Source organism: Panthera uncia, chromosome X, assembly GCF_023721935.1.
Source record: "Panthera uncia isolate 11264 chromosome X, Puncia_PCG_1.0, whole genome shotgun sequence".
NCBI lineage: Eukaryota > Metazoa > Chordata > Mammalia > Carnivora > Felidae > Panthera > Panthera uncia.
Genome location: NC_064817.1, coordinates 122,016,443 through 122,035,878, shown reverse-complemented (window position 1 = coordinate 122,035,878; position 19,436 = coordinate 122,016,443). Strand labels below are relative to the sequence as shown.

Below are 19,436 nucleotides of genomic sequence, written 5' to 3'. Positions count from 1 at the left end.
CTTGGTTTTGGCTCAGGTCATGACCTCACAGTTCATAAGATCAAGCTCTGCATCAGAATCTGCGCTGATAGCACGGGGCCTGCTTGAAAGTCTCTCTCTCTCTCTCTCTCTCTCTCTGCCCCTCCCCCATGCTCTCTCTGTCTCAAAATAAATAAATAAACATTTAAAGATATTTTTTAAAATAAAATTTTGTTTAGGGGCACCTGGGTACCTCAGTTGGTTAAGCATCCGACACTTGGCTTGGCCTCAGGTCATGATCTCACGGTTCGTGGCATTGAGCCCCACCTGTGCAGAGCCTGCTTGGGATTCTCTTTCTCCCTCTCCCTCTCCCTCTCCCTCTGCCCCTCCCTTGCTTGCACTCTCTCTCTTTCTCTGTCTCTCTCAAAATAAATAAATATACTTAAAAATAATAAAATTTAGTTTAAAAATAATGAGTAAGAAGAAAGATTTTCAGATAAACAAAACTGAGTTTATCACAAGCATAACTAAACTAAATGAACTTCTAAAAGATGTACTTCAAAAAAGCGAAAATAATTACAATAATTACAAGAAAGAATAGCGAACAAAGAATTTGTAAACACATGGCTAAATCTAAGCAAAAACTGTTTCTGTAAATACTAATCCCTTTTTTTTAAATTATTCTCAACATGGGGCTCAAATTCATGACCCCAAGATCGAGTTGCATGTACTACCAACTGAGCCAGCCAGATGCCTCATATAAATACGAATACTTTTTATCTGGGGGGCTAACAAAACGGGACAGGTCTAAAATATTGGACCACCATAGTATGTAAGTTGGGAGCGAATGGCCTTACAGTTTAAAAGTGTTCTATGGTCCTTGTGTTATTTGGGAGGAAAAATTAAGATATTAACTTTAGTTTTTGATAATTTTGCAGGATACAATTTCAAGAATAACTATTAAAACAAGAGAAGTAGAGTGCGTCAGCTCTAAAACATTGAATTGAAGAGTCTCAAAAGTACTGATGGTTCAAATGAATGTTTACTTTACTTGGCAGATGTGGATGGTTCAGTTCAGGCTTTAGAGAGATCATCACCTTTTTTTTCACCTCTGAATATGAATCTTTGTGCTTTGATACTTCTACATGGATTGTGTCTGCATGAAAGAAAGATAGATATGTAAGTCTTTTATCATTTCTACATATTTTTCCCTGTGGTTATAAAATAAATTACAGATTTTTTACACCAACTTCTGGTCCACCTTAGTATCTAATACTTGAAGCTTTGTCAGGCCTCCTAAGACAAATATTCAGGAACTAGGGGACCCAATACATCACCTAAAGACTGAAGGAAGAAAATTCTAGAAAATAATACTCTGAAGCAATGACACTCTCCCATATGCTTCAGCTACATGCATCCACATTTCCACACTTGCATGCACTTCTACGCTGAAGCTGTTTTCTCTAGCTGTGATACAAAACTTCTATTATCTATACATCTACTAGTTGAAATCCTCCCTGTCATTTGATACTCATTACCCTGGAACATTTGATCCCTGACTTAATCATCCCCTCCTTTGATTTCCCATGGTGCTTTGTGCTTTCCTATCTGTTTATCTGTTTATCTGGAATATCCTTTCCCCACTCCCTTGACAGGCTCTCTATTTTTAAATCTTAGCGATCAACTTAGAGAACACTTCTCTGGGAAGTTGTTCCTGAAATCTCCAGGCTGAGTTATTTATCCACCTGTCCAGGACTGAGCCAGTTGGGTTTATTGAATGAAAGAATAAAAGGACTGCTGGGTAAGTATCAGAACCCAGCTGAGGTTTAACAACACAAGTTTGTAGAGGACGAGGTCTGCACAGTTTGGTGTCTTTTTATAATGCTGAAAATGTTAGAATTCATTTTTCTTCTATGAGACAAACAGTACACAAAAGATGTGTAGATTGTAAAACTCTCTTCTGACACTGGCCAAGCCTCCAGTGATTGTACATCTCTGCCAAGGCCCTAAGCAACAACAGTTCAAACATACATTATTTCTTGTGGATGGAGTAGAAGGGTTACTTGCTGGTCTCTGAGCCTGGTTGCGTATAACTAGTGGGTTGAGGTACCATTCGGTAAGGAGCTCCCACTGGAGTTTGAACCTATGAATTTAAATGGAAAAGAAAACAAAAAGTGAAAACTTAATTACCATCTAATTGCTCTCCCAATACGATAGTACCAGGAGCACAAGTAGCCCCTCCAGAGTAAATACGACACTTAATGAACATCAACTGAAAGGAATGCTAACTGCCAGAGAGAAAAGTAGATGTGAAGGAACTGCTGGTGAGACGGTGTGAAGGAATAAGAACTCAAGAATAGTTCTAGAAAAGGAGGCATGAATGAACTACCGATAAGGCCTACAGAGGACTCTTTATGAGAATAAGATCTCCTACATTGCAGGGCCAATAATCCTCATGGGAAAGAGAAGGGAAATCTGTAAGGTGGACATGGAACATGTTAGATATACAACAATATGTATGGATCTTTGATGAAATACTTTAGTACAGGCATGCGATTTGATTTGATGATTTCCAGGTCAAACGTGAAGGATATGTAGAACTTTTCCTGGTGGAAGGAATGAGGGAAGAACAGGCAGGCACACCAGGTAATGGCGGTGAGTGGAGCTAGGTAGGCATTCGGGGCTAAGAATTGATAGCGCGTCAGGTGTTGTTTTGACATCTCTCTAGTTTGTGTTACCTTTCTGGTGACCTGATAAGCTCAGATTTTTTCCCCCAGCTTTGTTGAGGTATAACTGACAAATAAAGTTGTATATATTTAAAATGTACAACATTACGATTTGGCATTTGTATACAGATTTTAAAATATATTCAAAAGATGAAAGAAGGACATTTAATGAAAGACAAATATGAGGAGGTTTCACAGGCCCATTAAGATAAGACTCTGGCCATTTTCCTTCCCTGTTTAAACCTCTTAAATGCATCCTCACTAACTACAGATAGTGTGAAACTCCTCAGCAAGTCTTTCCAAGCCTACTGCTTCTCTATCTTTATCTATTGCACTTTTTCCTCACAAGTTGAGGCAATGTGGGCTGTAGTTAAGGACAACTGGGTAAATTAGAGACTTGAAATGACTAATATCTAAAGACTAATGATTAATGTGTTGACCTGCTGAGAGGTTTCTGGTGATATGCACAGGACTGTGTCCTTGGTCTTCCAGATTATCTGTATCTAAGGTATCAATGAAAATGTAGATGCCATGCTCATTGAACATGTGGATAACATATATACTGGAAGGGATAATAAACATATTAAATAGACTCAGAAACATTAGTGTACTTTCCAAGCTAGAGATAGGATCCCAAATGAATAAGCTGAAGTTTAACAGAGAAAATTGTGAAGTTTTGCTCTTGGATCTTAAAAAAATCCCCAGGGGGATATTGGGAGAAGTGAATAGGGGAGAAGTAAAAATGACTAATAGAATTTTAGTTGATAGTAAGGTTAAGTTTTAAGGTTAAGGTTAAGTTTTCCTGTCTTTCTTGTTGTCTTAACCCCATGGCAGCAATTGAGAAGCAGCCCCCACCTCTCTGCAGGGTACAGGGCTGTCGCCTCTGCAGGACCAAACAGAGGGCTTGCTATGACTTCCCATCTTACAAACAGTGCTGCTTAGAAATCATCAAGATTGCTCTTGCTCAAGGACTGAGACCTTGGTCCACTTCCATGATTCTATCAGATATTGTACCCTGGAATAGCCCCATGCAGTGACCAGATGGGGCACCTAATCCTTCTAGGGAACCTAGGTGTGTATGCCTCCTTCAGTTCACCTGGGTCTGTAGTTACTCATGCCTGAGGGGTGAGATCCCCATTCCACAGTCCAGCCAATGCTAGGTACAGCTTTGTACTCATTCACGCAAACTCCCTAGGAAATGGGCCCTATTCTGTTCACTTTGGGGGGGGAAAATTTTGTGATATAACCTGGCTCTTTTTGTAGCCTTTTAGTTTTTACTTTGCGATCCACACATTTTGCTTCAGTCTCTGTTATATACTAACAACACATGCCATCTGGTTACTGTTTCCTAACCTGGAGTCTACCTTTTAGTGGTTGGACCCTAGCTGCCTATCCTTTCCTGTGGAGTATCCCAGCTCTACCCCCATTCCCTTATATCCCTATTAAGTCTACTTTCTCCAGGCTTGGGCCCATACTTACTTCTAGCATATATAGACATACCTAGCATCATATGATACTCCTCTAATCCTCTTTTGGAGCTTAACTGGCAAATATAGTGAATTATAGAAGTTGCACAGAGAAGTCCAAATGAAGACTTAAAAGAGCTGTGAAGTCAGCAAAGGAAAGCATTAACAAAACAAAATGACAACCAACTGAATGGGAGAAGATATTTGTAAATGACATATCTGATAAGGGGTTAATATTCAAAATATACAAAGAACTTATAAATGTCAACACCAAAAAACCCCAAACAATCCAATTAAAAAATGAGAAGACCTGCAAAAGACATTTTTCCAAGGGAGACATCCAGGTGGCCAACAGACACGTGAAAAGATGCTCAACACCACTCACCATCAGGGAAATGCAAATCAAAACCACAATGCGATATCACCTCACAGCTGTCAGAATGGCTAAAATAAAAAACACAAGAAACAACAAGTGTTGGCAAGGATGCAGAGGAAAAGGAACACTCGTGCACTGTTGGTGGGAATGCAAACTGGTGCAGCCACTGTGGAAAACAGTGTGGAGATTCCTCAAAAAGTTAAATATAGAACCATAATATGATTCAGTAATTCCACTACTGGGTATTTACCCAGATAAAATGAAAACACTAATTCAAACAGATAGATGCACCCCTGTGTCTACTGCAGCATTATTGACAATAGCCAGGATGTGAAAGCAGCCCACGTGTCCATCGATAGACAAGCAGAGAAGGAAGATTGAATATTATGCAATCATAAAAAAAAAGATGAGACTGTGCCATTTGCAACGACATGAATGGACCTAGAGGGCATTATGCTAAGTGAAATAGGTCAGACAGAGAAAGGCGAATACCATGTGATTTCACTTATATGTGGAATCTAAAACAAAACAAAACAACAAATAAAAAGCAGAATCAGATCTGCAAATACAGAAAACAAACTGACAGTTGCCATAGGGGAGGGAGGGAGGGAGGGACAGAATGGGTGAAGGGGAATGGGAGATAGAGGCTTCTAGCAATGGAATGAATAAGTCATGGGAATAAAAGGTCGACATAAAAGTGCACAGAGAATATAGTCAATGATATTGTAATAGTGTTGTGTGATGACAGATGGCAGCATAATGTATACACTTGTCAGATCACTAAGTTGTACACCTGAAACTAAAGTAACATTGTGTGTCAACTGTACTCAAATAAAAACAGTATTTTAAGAACCCTAGAATTAAAAGAAAAGAAAACAGGTATGAGGTAGGAGGAAAACTAAGAGAGTATGGTGTTTCCAAATCTAAGAGTGTTTCAAGAAGCATTCCTCTTCCCTCACTGGCCACTCCTTTTTTTTTTTGAAAATGTTTTTAATGTTTATTTTATTTTTAACAGAGACAGAGAGAGAGAGAGACAGAGTGTGAGTGTGGGAGGGGCAGAGAGAGAGAGGGAGACACAGAATCTGAAGCAGTTTCCAGGCTCTGAGCTGTCACCACAGAGCCCAACGTGGGGCTCAAACTCACGAACCGTGAGATCATGACCTGAGCTGAAGTCAGATGCTTCACCAACTGAGCCACCCAGGTGCCCACGGCCACTCCTTTTCTACCTCCTTTGCAAGTTCCTCTGCATCTCCCTGCTCCGTGAATGACAGGTCATCCCAGGGCTCACTGTTTGGATCTGTGTTACTAAAGATCTACACTGACTCCTAGGTGATCTTATCTACTCTCTCATGACACTCTTCAGGGCTTTCGCACCGACGATTCCCTCTCCCTGGAATTGATCTTCCATGTGGCCTATTCCCTCTCCTCTTTCAGTTTTCTACTCAAGACTGAGTCATACTCTCAATAAAGTGTTCACTGACCAGCCTATTTAAAATGGAAACCTACCCCAATACTCTTACTCTTCCCTGCTTTAAATTTCTTCATAGAATGTGAAGAAATTCACCTTATTTATTTATTGTGTGTACTCCCTCCCATTAGAATGTACGTACCACAAGGACATGGATTTTTGTTCCTTTTGATTATTGCTATATCCCCTTTCCTAAAACAGTACCTAGAACATAGTAGATGCTTAATGAGTACATGCTGGCTGAGTGATAGAAGTGTTGAGTAAGATAAGGACAGAAAAGTAACTCATCGGGTAATAGTGGGGTGCTATTTATATAGGGTGGTCAAGAATGGACTCATTTGGTCAGATCCCTGAAGGAAGTAAGGTAGTGAGCAAAATGAGTATCTAGGAAAATAGTGCTGCGAGCACAGGGCATAAAAAGTTGCAAATACCCTGAGCTGGGAGGGTGCCTGGTGTGCTCAAAGAATAGCAGGGAAGTCCTGTGCCTAGAATGAACTAAGCAAGGCAAAAGTGCCAGGATATGAAGACAGAGAGACCATGGGGAACCGTGGCTTTTACTCCGAGAGAAACGGGAGCAGGGGCAGTTGCACCTGAGTGGCTTGATCTAACTTATTCTGTAAGCCAATCATTTATGGAGCAAAAGAAAGAAAGGCATCAAGGAGGACTCCAACGTGTTTGGCCTGAGCACCTAGAAAGACAAAGTTGCCATCAGCTGTGATTGGGGTGGCTGTGAGTAGAACAGCTTTGGGGAGATCAGGAGTTCAGTGTTGCATCTGTACAGTTTGAGATGCCAATTGCACATCCAGGTGAAGGTGTCAATTAAGCAGTTGGATATATACATTGGTAACAGGGAAGAGCTCTAGACTGGTGATACAAGTTTGGGAATCATCAGCGTATAAATGTACGTCTAAAGCCATGATGTAGATGGGGTCACCGAGGGAATGAATGTTGATAGACAAGGTGCTCAGAGATTGACTCTGGGGCACTCGAGTATTCAGTGATGGGAAAGACAAAACTGAAAAGGAACAATGGGTTGAGAGTATGATGTCCTAGAAGTCAAGTGAAAAGGGAAGTTCGAGGAGTGGGGAGTGGTCAGCTGTATCAAATACCACTGGTAAGACATGATGTGGACTGAGACATAGCCATAGGTTATGGTAATACTGAGGTCACACATGACTGAAAGAAGAACGATGGGGGCAGGCAGAGTCCTTACTGTAATAAGTTCAAGAGAGAATGAGAGGAAAAGAAGTAGTAACATAGCATATACAGAATTCTTTTGAGAAAATTTTCGGTGGGGCACCTGGGTGGCTCAGTCAGTTAAGCATCTGACTTCGGCTCAGGTCATGAGCTCACATATCGTGAGTTCAAGCCCCACGTCAGGCTCTGTGCTGACAGCTCAGAGCCTGGAGCCTGCTTTGGATCCTGCGTCTCCTTCTCTCTCTGTTGCTCCCTTGCTTTCTCTTTCTCAAAAATAAAGATTAAAAACAAAATTTATGGGAATGCAAGCTGGTGCAGCTACTCTGGAAAACAGTATGGAGGTTCCTCAAAAAATTAAAAATAGAACTAGCCTACGACCCAGCAATTGCACTACCAGGCATTTATCCACGGGATACAGGTGTGCTGTTTCGAAGGGACACGTGCACCCCCATGTTTATAGCAGCACTATCAGCAATAGCCAAAGTATGGAAAGAGCCCAAATGTCCCTCGATGGATGAATGGATAAAGAAGATGTGGTATATATAGACAATGGAGTATTACTCGGCAATCAAAAAGAATGAAATCTTGCCATTTGCAACTACATGGATGGAACTGGAGGGTATTATGCTAAGTGAAATTAGTCAGTCAGAGAAAGACAAAAATCATATGACTTCACTCATATGAGGTCTTTAAGAGACAAAACACATGAACATAAGAGAAGGGAAGCAAAAATAATACAAAAACAGGGAGGGGGACAAAACAGAAGAGACTCATAAATATGGAGAACAAATGGAGGGTTGCTGGAGGGGTTGGGGGAGGGGGGATGGGACAAATGGGTAAGGGGCACTAAGGAATCTACTCCTGAAATCATTGTTGCACTATATGCTAGCTAATTTGGATATAAATTTTTAAAAATTCAATTAAAAAATTTTTGTAAAAACAAAAAGAAAAAAAATTTTTCAGCAATAAGTACAAAATGATACTGATCATAATCAATTTTTAAAAATCATATAAAATAATAGTATATATTTTTCCATAGCAAAAGAATGGAAATGTTCTGGAAGGCCACACATAAAATTCATCACAGTCATTGTCTCTGGAGGGGTGGAGGGTGACTAGCACTGGAGGTGTGCCAAGATTATTTTGCTGTTATTTGTAAAATAACATCATTATCATTAAAAATTATCTGAAAAAATTATGACAAAATACTAACATTTAGTAATTCAGGACTTTGAGGTATGGATGGCTATTATCTTATGTACTTTCCTGTATTTTTAACGTTTTTCCAAATTAACACCACCAACAAAAAAACATGAGTTAATTGGTGGTGAGGCTATGTAGACTGAATGACTTCACAGTTTCAATTAACTGTATTATATCACATGACATCTATGGAGTGCACTGAAGCTATAAAAAGGGGAACTGCTGATTGCAAACAATTTTTAACCAAGTAAAGAAAAAATTTAAATCATGAAAACATTGCCAAATAGGCAGAACAGAAATAATGGACTAAAATGAGTTAGAAACAGGTTGGATGAAAAACCTGAAGTCAGAAAATCTCCAGACATTCTGCTCGTCTTAACAATTTCTCCCATTGCAAGTCTTGAACAACAACAACAAATTCAGCCTTATTACATTTCACTTTTCTTTTACCTGCTTAATGAAGAGTGGAAATGATCCCAGAGAGCAAAATGGCAAATAAAACAAAACAAAATGAAATAACAACAAAAATCCCTGCAGTAAAGGAGAAAAACCAGCAGCAAACAGTAGCTCATAACTCAAACCAAGAGTGTAAAGTAAGTTATACTTATATCTCCATTATGTGCATATTGATTATTCCTATTTTGGATTATCTATTAATTCTGGAACAGCTTTCTCTAAATTATTGCACGGCCACAAATCCCATCTCTTCCCCATTTCTAGGGTTCCTTTCTCATAAAGCCTTTGAGATATCATATCTCAAAGGGCTGCCATTTCTTTTTCCAATGCAAGGAAAGGATGTGGATTGATTACCTTCCATTTTTAATTATCTGTATCATGTTTTTTTTTCTGTTAGTGCAAGCCATGGAGAATTTTAAATATATTTCCCACTCTTGGGCGCCTGGGTGGCTCAGTCGGTTGAGCATCTGACTTCGGCTCAAGTCATGATCTCACAGTTTGTGGGTTCAAGTCCCACATCGGGCTCTGTGCTGACAGCTCAGAGCCTGGAGCCTGCTTCGGATTCTGTGTCACCCTCTCTCTCTGCCCCTCTCCCGCTCACATTCTGTCTCTGTCTCTGTCTCTCTCTCTCTCTCTCTCTCTCTCTCTCTCAAGAATAAACATTTTAAAAAGTTGTTTAAATATATCTCCCACTCTTGATATCCTAAAAGGGTTTCTTCTTACCATTCTATATAGGCACTTGCTGTGAAGTCACTGGATAGGCCCCTGGAGGTAGTACTTTGAAGAAAAGTGTCAGTTACTACATAGTATGTTTTCTACTAATATTTAATAAGAAATATTATACAGAAGAAATTCTGCTACATATTTAATATTGAGAACAAATATAGTAAACCATTTATACCCAGGGCAATGATCTTTCTTTGAACATGAAAAATTTAGGACTAGACAGGCATATAAACCAATGAAATAGGAGACAGTACAGAAAAAACCCTCACATATCTGGTCAATTGATTTTTGACAAGGGTTCCAAGACCATTCAATGAGGAAAGGACAGTCTTCGACAGATACTGCAGAGACAACTGGATAGTCACATGAAAAACAGTAAGTTTGGACCTTGACCTCACAGTATATACAAAAACTAACCCCAAATTGATCAAACAACTAAACTTATGAGGTAAAACTATAAAAATCTTTGAAGAAAGCATAGGGAGTAACTTTCATACCATCAGATTTGGCAATGAAATCTTCAACATGACACCAAAAGTCCAGGCAACAAAAGAAAAAAATAGATAAATTGGACTTCATGAAAACTCTAAAAATTTTGTACATTTAAGGACACTATCAAGGGAATGAAAAGAATGGGAGAAAATATTTGCTATTCATATATCTCATATATCTATATAAGAACACCTACAACTTAAAAACAACAAAGCAAATAACCAAATTCAAAAATGGCAAAAGGTTGGGGCACCTGGGTGGCTCAGTCTGTTATGCATAGGACTCTTGATTTAGGCTCAGGTCATGATCTCACGGTTCGGGGGTTTGGTGGGTTCGGTCCTTGTATCAGGCTCTGCACTGGCAGTGTGGAGCCTGCTTGGGATTATCTCTCTTCCTCTCTCCCTGCCCCTCCCTCACTTGTGCTCTCTCTTTCTCTCAAAATAAATAAATAAACTTTTAAAACAATGGCAAAAAGTTTTGAACAGAAATTTCTCCAAAGAAAATATACAGAAGGCAAAAAAGCACATGAAAAGATGCTCAACATCACTAATCATTCGGGAAATGAAAATCAAAATTACAATGAGATATTAGTTCACACCCATTAGGATGGCTATAATATATATTTTTTTATTTTTTTTATTTTATTTTTTTTAATTTTTTTTTCAACATTTTTTAATTTATTTTTGGGACAGAGAGAGACAGAGCATGAACGGGGGAGGGGCAGAGAGAGAGGGAGACACAGAATCGGAAACAGGCTCCAGGCTCCGAGCCATCAGCCCAGAGCCTGACGCGGGGCTCGAACTCACGGACCGCGAGATCGTGACCTGGCTGAAGTCGGACGCTTAACCGACTGCGCCACCCAGGCGCCCCATATATTTTTTTAATCCAGAAAACAAGTGTTGGTGAGTTTGTTGGGAAGTTGAACACTCATGCACTGCTGGGGGAATAGAAAGTGGTTTAGCCACTGGGGTAAATGGTATGACAATTCCTCAAAAAATTAAGCATAGAATTATCATATGATCCAGCAATCCTACATCTGGGTATATACCCAAAGAACCGAAAGCAGAAACTCAAATAGATACTTACACACCAATGTTCACTGCAGCATTATTCATAATAACCAAAAGATGGAAACAACCAATGTGTCCATCAATGGATGAATGAACAAAGAAAATGTAAATCTATACAATGGGAAATTATTTAGCCTTAAAAGAGAATGAAATTCTGAGACATGCTACAATATGGATGAATCTTTTTTTTTTCAGTATGGGTGAATCTTGAAGACATTACACTAAGTGAAATAAGACACACACAAAAGGACAAATAATGTAGGACTCCACTTAGAATGAAGTACCTAGAATAGTCAACTTGATAGGCACAGAAAACAGAAAAGTAGTCACCACTCAACATTCTGAATGCATTTAATGCCACTGAATTGTACAGTTAAAATTGTTAGGATGGTAAATTTTATGTTATATGTATCTTACCACAATAACAAAGTTTTAAGAAGATAATAGTAAAATACCTTACAATAATAACATATTAAGTCAGCAGGGAGTATGATCAAAATTCAAGTTTCCTAAGTCCTTATGTCGTTTCAGAAGAAATTACTAACTTTAGACTTCCATAGTTTAACTATGCATGCTGTAGTCTCTAGGGAAACAGAAGGATAGCAGAATAGTGTATAACTTCAGAAGTTAACAGGGGGAAAAGTGAAAGGAGGAAAAAAAGAATGTAATTATTGCAAAAGAAGGCCAAAACTGAGGGGGGGGGACAAAAATAGGAGGGAAGATATCCTATAATAGGAATATCCAAATATACCCATAGTTACATAAAATATACTTACTAAACTCAAGGTAAAAGCCAAGGATTGGGTTCTAGTTGCAGTTAAAATCTAGTCAGCGCAGGCAACCTGCCTTTCCTACTGAGCACCTAAGTATAAAAGCTGGGTCGCATGCCTGAGCAGCTATTAGAACACTGGAAAGTAAGTATCAGCAGGTGGATCAGGAAAAAAATCCCAAATCAGAAGTACCACTGAACTGGCAGTGGATTCATCATTTTTCCCTTCCACTATCCCCACACTGGACTCAAAGCAGCCTAAAACCTGGAAGATATCACTGTTGTACAGATGAGAGAAAACTCCAGAAGTCTAGCTCCGGTCTGCGTGAGAACTTCTAAAGCTCAGAGAAAGTCAGAAAGTCCCCCATACTGTATTCTCTCACACCCCAGATCCCAGGCAATCCTACTTGCTATCTTGGCAGCAAAAGTGGCTTGCAGGGAAAACTGGAAGAGCCAAATATCTGAGGGAGAGAAATGTTCTTCTCCATTAGGGGGAGCTGTGGCTCTGTGAGGGGAGGGATAAAAACTTTTTTTTTTTTTTTTTAATTCTGTCCTACCACCACCACTTGGAACCCTGACTTGTCTCAGTCACAGAAGTGAGGGGTTTTGGGGCCAGAGGAAAAAGAATGAGAGTCCCAGGAAACTGGAAAATACTGGAGAGAGAGCAGAGATACAAAAGCACAGGGAAGCTGTTTATGAACTACTGGGGTCATGGTCCGCTTCTCCTCACCCCTGCAGGGGTAGATCTGATCTTTATTTATTAAGTTTCTTTTAAATCTTAATTCCAGTATAGTTAACATACAATGTAATACTAGTTTCAGGAGTAGAATTCAAAGATTCATCACTTACATACAACACCCAGTGCTCATCACAACATGTGCCCTTCTTAATACCCATCACCCCTCCAGCCCATGTCCCACCCACTTCCCCTCTAATGACCATCAGTTTGTTTTCTATCAGTAAGAGTCTGTTTCTTGGTTTGCCTCTCTTTTTTCCCCTTTGCTTGTTTATTTTCTTTCTTAAACTCAACATATGAGTGAGATCATATGGTATTTGTTTTTCTCTTACTTATTTTGATTAGAATAATACTCTCTAGCTCCATCCATGTTGGTGCAAGGGCAGGATTTCATTCTTTTTTATAGCTGAGTAATATGGATCTTTTCTTTCCTCATATTTTGGAGTAGGGTTCAGAAGAGGGCTGGAATAAGGGATAGGGCTAGGGTAAGGGCTGGAGTGAGGGTATGGGCCTATTGTCCCTCAGTTCAGAAACCTCTCCAGAGGGATAAGTAAGACGAGAGTCACGGTCAGGGTGAGGGCTTAGGGTTAGTGGTTAGTGGTTAGGGGTTAGGGGTTAGGGTTTGGGTTAAGATGACATGACAAGATTTCCTTCTTCTTTATGGCTGAATAATATTCCGTTGTATATACACATCAAATGTTTTATTTTTTCAGATCATGGGTTTAGTTTATGCCTGGAATAAGAGTCAGGGATAGGGCTATGGTGGTGGTATGGGCCTATTGTCCTGCAGTTCAAAGACCTCTACAGAAGGATGAGTTTAGGTAGAGGGTTATGGTCAAGGTGAGGGCTTAGGGTTAAGGGTTATTGGTTAGCAGTTAGGGATTAGAGTAAGAGTCTGATTTAGGATTAGGTTTTCAATTAGAATACTCTCTAGCTCCATCCATGTCACTGCAAGCGGGAAGACTTCATTCTTTTCATGGCTGAATAATATTCCATGGTAGATATATACCACATCTTCTTTATCCATTCGTATAGAGGGACACTTGGGCTGCTTCCATAATTTGCATATTGTAAATAATGCTGTAATATACCTAGTAGTGCATGTATCCCTTTGCATTAGTGTTTTTGTATTTTGGGGGTAAATAACTAGTAGTGCGATTGCTGGATTATAGGGAAGCTCTATTTTAACTTTTTAAGAACCCTCCACACTGTTTTCCAGACTGGCTGTACCACTTTGCATTCCCATCAACAGTGTAAGAGGGTTCCCCTTTCTCTACATCCTAGCCAACATCTGTTATTTCCTGTGTTGCTAATTTTAGCCATTCTGACAGTTGTGAGGTGATATCTCATTGTAGTTTTGATTATGCATTTCCCTGATTGTGAGTGATGATGAACATCTTTTCATCTGTTGGCCAGCTGTATGTCTTCTTAGAGTGTGTGTTCATGTCTTCTGGCCATTTTTTAACTGAATTATTCAGTTTTAGGTGTTGATTTTTATAACTTCTTTATAGATTTTGGATACTAACCCTTTATTGGATCTGTCATTTGCAAATATCTTTTCCCATTCTTTAGGTTGCTGATTACTTTGTTGATTGTTTCCTTTACTTCGCAGAAGCTTTTTATTTTGATGTAGTCCCAATAGTTTATTTTTGCTTTTATTTCCCTTGCCTCAAGAAAGTAATGTCAAAAGGAAGCCAGGGTAGCTATACTTATATCATACAAAATTGACTTTAAAACAAAGACTGTAATAAGAAACAAAGAATGAAATTATATAATCATAAAGGGGATGATCCAAGAAGATATAACAATTGTAAATATTTATGCATACAACATGGGAGCACCCAAATACATAAAATGGTTAATAACAAACATAAAGAAACTGATTGATAGTAATACAAATAATAGTAGAGAACTTTAACATCTCACTTACATCAATGGAAAGATCATCCAAACAGAAGATCAACAAGGAAACAGTGGCTTTGAATGACACTCTGGAACAGATTTTTGGTTTTTTTAGAGGAAGAGTGTGTGTAAGCAGGGGAGAGTGGCAGAGGGAGGGAGGGAGAGAGAGAGAGAGAGACAGAGAGATGGAGGGAGGGAGGGAGGGAGGGAGAGAGAGAGAGAGAGAGAGAGAGAGAGAGAGAGAGAATCCCAAGTAGGCTCCACGCTCAGTGTGGAGCCAATGTGGTGCCCAATACCATGACCCTGGGATCATGACTCGAGCTGAAATCAAGAGTCAGACGCTCAATCAACTGAGCCACCCAGGAACCCTGGAACAGATGGATTTAACAGATATATTCAGAACATTCCACCCCAAAAGAAACATTCTTTTCAAGGGCACATGGGAACATTCTCCAGAATAGATATTAGTTCTCAAAACAAGTCTCAACAAATTAAAAAAGATTGAAGTCATAAAATGCAACTCTTCTGACCACAACACTATGAAAGTAGAAGTCAACCACAAGAAAAAGTCTGGAAAGCCCACAAATACATAGAGGTTAAATAACATGCTACTAAACAATGAATAGGTCAAAGAAGAAATCAAAGAAGAAATAAAAACTTACTACATCTTACTCGACACGTCTCTGAAGGCAAAGGAAATAAAAGTAAAATTGAACTACTGGGACTCATCAAGATAAAAAGCTTCTGCACTACAAAGGAAACAATCAACAAAACTAAAATGTAACCTATGGAATGGAAGAAGACATTTGCAAATGATATATCAGATAAAGGGTTAGTATCCAAAATCTATAAAGAACTTACCAAACTCAACACCCAAGAAACAAATAATCAAGTTAAGAAATGGGCAGAAGACATGAATAGATACTTTTTCCAAAGAAGACATCCAGATGGCCAACAGACACATGAAGAGATGCTCAACATCACTCATCATCAGGGAAATACAAATCAAAACCACAGTGAGATACCACTTCACACTGGTCAGAATGGCTAAAATTTAACAACTCAGGAAACAACAGATGTTGGCCAGGATGTGGAGAAATGGGAACTCTCTTGCACTGTTGGTGGGAATGAAAACTGGTGTGGCCACTCTGGAAAACAGTGTGGAGGTTCCTCAAAAAATTAAAAATAGAACTACCCTATGACCCAGCAATAGCACTGCTAGGAATTTATCCAAATGATATAGGAGTGCTAATTCATAGGGGCACCTATACTCCAATATTTATAGCAGCGCTTTCAACAATAGCCAAATCATGGAAAGAGCCTGAATGTCCATCAACTGATGAATGGATAAAGAAGATGTGGTTTATATATACAATGGAATACTACTTGGCAATGAGAAAGAATAAAATCTTGCCATTTGCAACAACGTGGATGGAACTGGAGGTGTTATGCTGAGTTATATAAGTCAGTCAGAGAAAGACAGATATCATGTGTTTTCACTCCTATGTGGAACCTGAGAAACTTAACAAAAGACCATGGGGGAAGGGAAGGGGAAAAATAGTTTCAAAAGAGGGAGGCAAACCCATAAGAGAATCTTGAATACAGAGAACAAACTGAGGGTTGATGGGGAGTGGGGGAGAGGGGAAAGTGGATGATGGGCATTGAGGAGGGCAGTTCTTGGGATGAACACTGGGTGTTGTATGTAAGCAATGAATCATGGGAATCTACCCCCGAAAACAAGAGCACACTATATACACTGTATGTTAGCTAACTTGACAATAAATTATATTTAAAAATTTTTAAAAATAAAGTTTTAGTTAAGAATATAAAAAAAATTACATGCAAACAAATGAAAGTTAAAACACACTGGTAGATCTGATCTCAATGAGCATACCGAAGAATGATCACAGGGGAGAGACCAACACCTAGATCCCAGGCTGACTGTTGGGCGGTGCACATGCAGAAAGGGCCAGAACAGTAGCGCAAAGACTGTGGAAAGTGGGCTGACCCTAGAAGCACAGGCCAGAGAAGGAGGCAGAATGTGCAGCTTATGCCTGACCAGGTCATATGCCTGCTACAACACAAGTATTAACATTCTTCGTAAAACTTAACAAGACCTGGAGTCAAAGTCATAGGCAAAATGTCCAGGATGCAATGCAAAGTTACTTGGTACGTGAAGAAAACCATGAATATGTCAATTTGCATGACAAAAAGGTAATCAACATACACTAATGATAAGATGACACAGATGGCGAAATTATCTGACAAAGACTTTAAAGTGGCTATTATATGAGAAAGAATGAAATATGGCCCTTTGTAGCAACATGGATGGAACTGGAGTGTGTGATGCTAAGTGAAATAAGCCATACAGAGAAAGACAGATACCATATGTTTTCACTCTTATGTGGATCCTGAGAAACTTAACAGAAGACCATGGGGGAGGGGAAGGAAAAAAAAAAAAAGAGGTTAGAGTGGGAGAGAGCCAAAGCATAAGAGACTGTTAAAAACTGAGAACAAACTGAGGGTTGATGGGTGATGGGTATTGAGGAGGGCACCTTTTGGGATGAGCACTGGGTGTTGTATGGAAACCAATTTGACAATAAATTTCATATATTAAAAAAATAAATAAAGTGGCTATTATAAAAATATCTGACAAAGACTTTAAAGTGGCTATTATAAAAATGCTTGAATGAGTAATCATGAACACCCCTGAAATAAAAGTTAAAATACAAAGCATCAGCAAAGAGACAGAAGAAACAGGAAAAAGCCAAATGGAAACTTCAGAACTGAAAAATGCAATAATTGAAATAAAAATGCCCAATCAACGGACTCAATATCAGAATGCAGATGACAGAGGAAAGATTCACTGAACTTGAAGACAGACCAATAGAATTTTTCATTCTGGAGAACGGAAAAAAAAGACTCAAAAGAACCAAAAAGAGCCTCAGGGACTAGTGGAACAACCATCTAAAGGTCTAATATTTGTGTTCTTAGAGTCTCAGAAGGGGAAGAGAACGACTGGAGTGCTGAAAAGATATACAAATGCATATTTAAGAAGCTGTACAAACTAGAACAGAGCAAATCCCCCAAATCCATGCCATCACATTAAAACTTCTGAAAATGAAAGACAAAATATATTGAAAGAAAATTTTTACAATATCTATAGGGGAACAAATGATTCAGATGACTGTGGAGTTTTCATCAGAAACCATGGGGCCAGAAGGAAGTGGCCCATTTTTTCAAATGCTGAAAGAAAAGAACTGTCACTCCAGAATTATGTATCCAGTAAAAGCTGTTTTAGTAATAAAGGCGAAATGAAGCCATTCTCAAATGAAGGAAAAATAAGAGAATTCATAGCCAGAATTGCCAGAATTGCTAATCGATGTTCTTCATATAAAAGGGAAATTATACTAGCAGGAAACTTGGAATATCAGGAATGAGGGAAGAGCAACGGAAATGGCAAATATATGAGTAGATATTATATAGGTTATCCTCCCATTCTTGAGTTCTACAAAAGGTGTAAGATTGATCGGTCTTCTGAGTGTAACGTATGTACAGACAACTCTAACGTAAAAAAGAGGAAGATAAGGGACCTATATGGTGCTAATGTTTCTACATTCCAATTGAAATGGTAAAATTTTGAATCTAATGGACTGTGAAAAGTATGTGTTTTGTACCTGCTAGAGCAAACACTAAAAAACCATACAGAGAGATATAGTCCAAATCACAACATATAAATTAAAATGAAATACTATTCTAAAATATATTCAAAGAACCCAAAAGAAGGCAAGAAAGAAGAAACAGTGGAACAACAACAATGACAATGAATAGAGGGAACAAACAGAAAATAATAAAATGTCAAACCTAAATATAAACACATCAGGATCTAATTGACATTTATAGAACATTCCACCTAACAACAGTAGAATACACATCATCAAGTGTTCATAGAGTGTCACTAAGATAGACCATATCCTGTGTTATAAATCAAAAGTTAATAAATTTAAAGGAATTTAAAGCATACAACATACTTTCTCTGACCATAAAGGAATTAAACTAGAACTCAATACTAAAAGCATAACAAGAGAATCTTCCAACACTTAGAAATTAAACAACATACCTGTCAGTAATCTATGAGTCAAAGAGAAATTAAAAATATATTGAACTGGAAAAAAATGAAAGTAAAACATCTAAATCGGGGCCTAGCAGGAGTTTTATACCATTAAACAATCTATTACCAAGAAGAAAGGTATTAATCAATACTCTAAACTTCTATCTTAAGAAACTCAGAGGAGAAGAGCAAAATAAGCTCAAGTCAAACAGAAAGAAGGAAATAACAAAGATAAAAGCAGAAATCAGGAGGCGTCTGGGTGGCTCAGTCGGTTAAGCATCCAACTCAATTTTGGCTCAGGTAATGCACGATCTCACGATTCATGAGTTCGAGCCTTGCATCGGGTTCTGTGCTGAGCGTGAAGCCTACTTGGGATTCTCTCCCTCTCTCTCTGTCTGCCCCTCCCCCAGTAGCACACGCATGCATGCACGCTCTCTCTAGAAAATAAAAAATAAATTTAGAAAGCAGAAATCAATACAATTAAAAAGAGAAAACCAGTAGAGAAAATGCAATGAAACTGAAAGTTGGTTGTTTGATATAACTGTAACAAGCTTGATGAAACAGAAGATACAACTCACCAATATCAAGAATGAATGGAAATCCCCAGACTTTGTAGCCATTTAAAGGAAAATAAGGGAATACTATTAATAGCTTTATGAACCTAAAGTTGACCCAAACTGTTAATGTTTTTTCATTTCTTCCTTATTATTCCGAGCCCAAAACCTCCTTGCTGTGACCTTTCTAGGTCCTTAGCCATCTGTGTCCTCCAGGAAGCAGTGC

General features: G+C 38.7%; 1 protein-coding gene across 2 annotated transcripts in view; it reads right to left on the bottom strand.

Moving 5' to 3' along the window:
* Positions 1–967: 967 nt before the first annotated feature.
* Positions 968–19,436, bottom strand: part of LOC125932117 (phosphatidylinositol-binding clathrin assembly protein-like) — a 47,616-nt gene continuing 29,147 nt past the window's right edge. For both annotated transcript variants that reach the window (XM_049644541.1, XM_049644542.1), the window contains 2 exons: positions 1,990–2,101; positions 968–1,114 (listed from right to left, as the gene is read on the bottom strand). The gene's annotated coding sequence lies outside the window, so the exon portion shown is untranslated. The remainder of the gene's footprint in view (positions 1,115–1,989; positions 2,102–19,436) is intronic.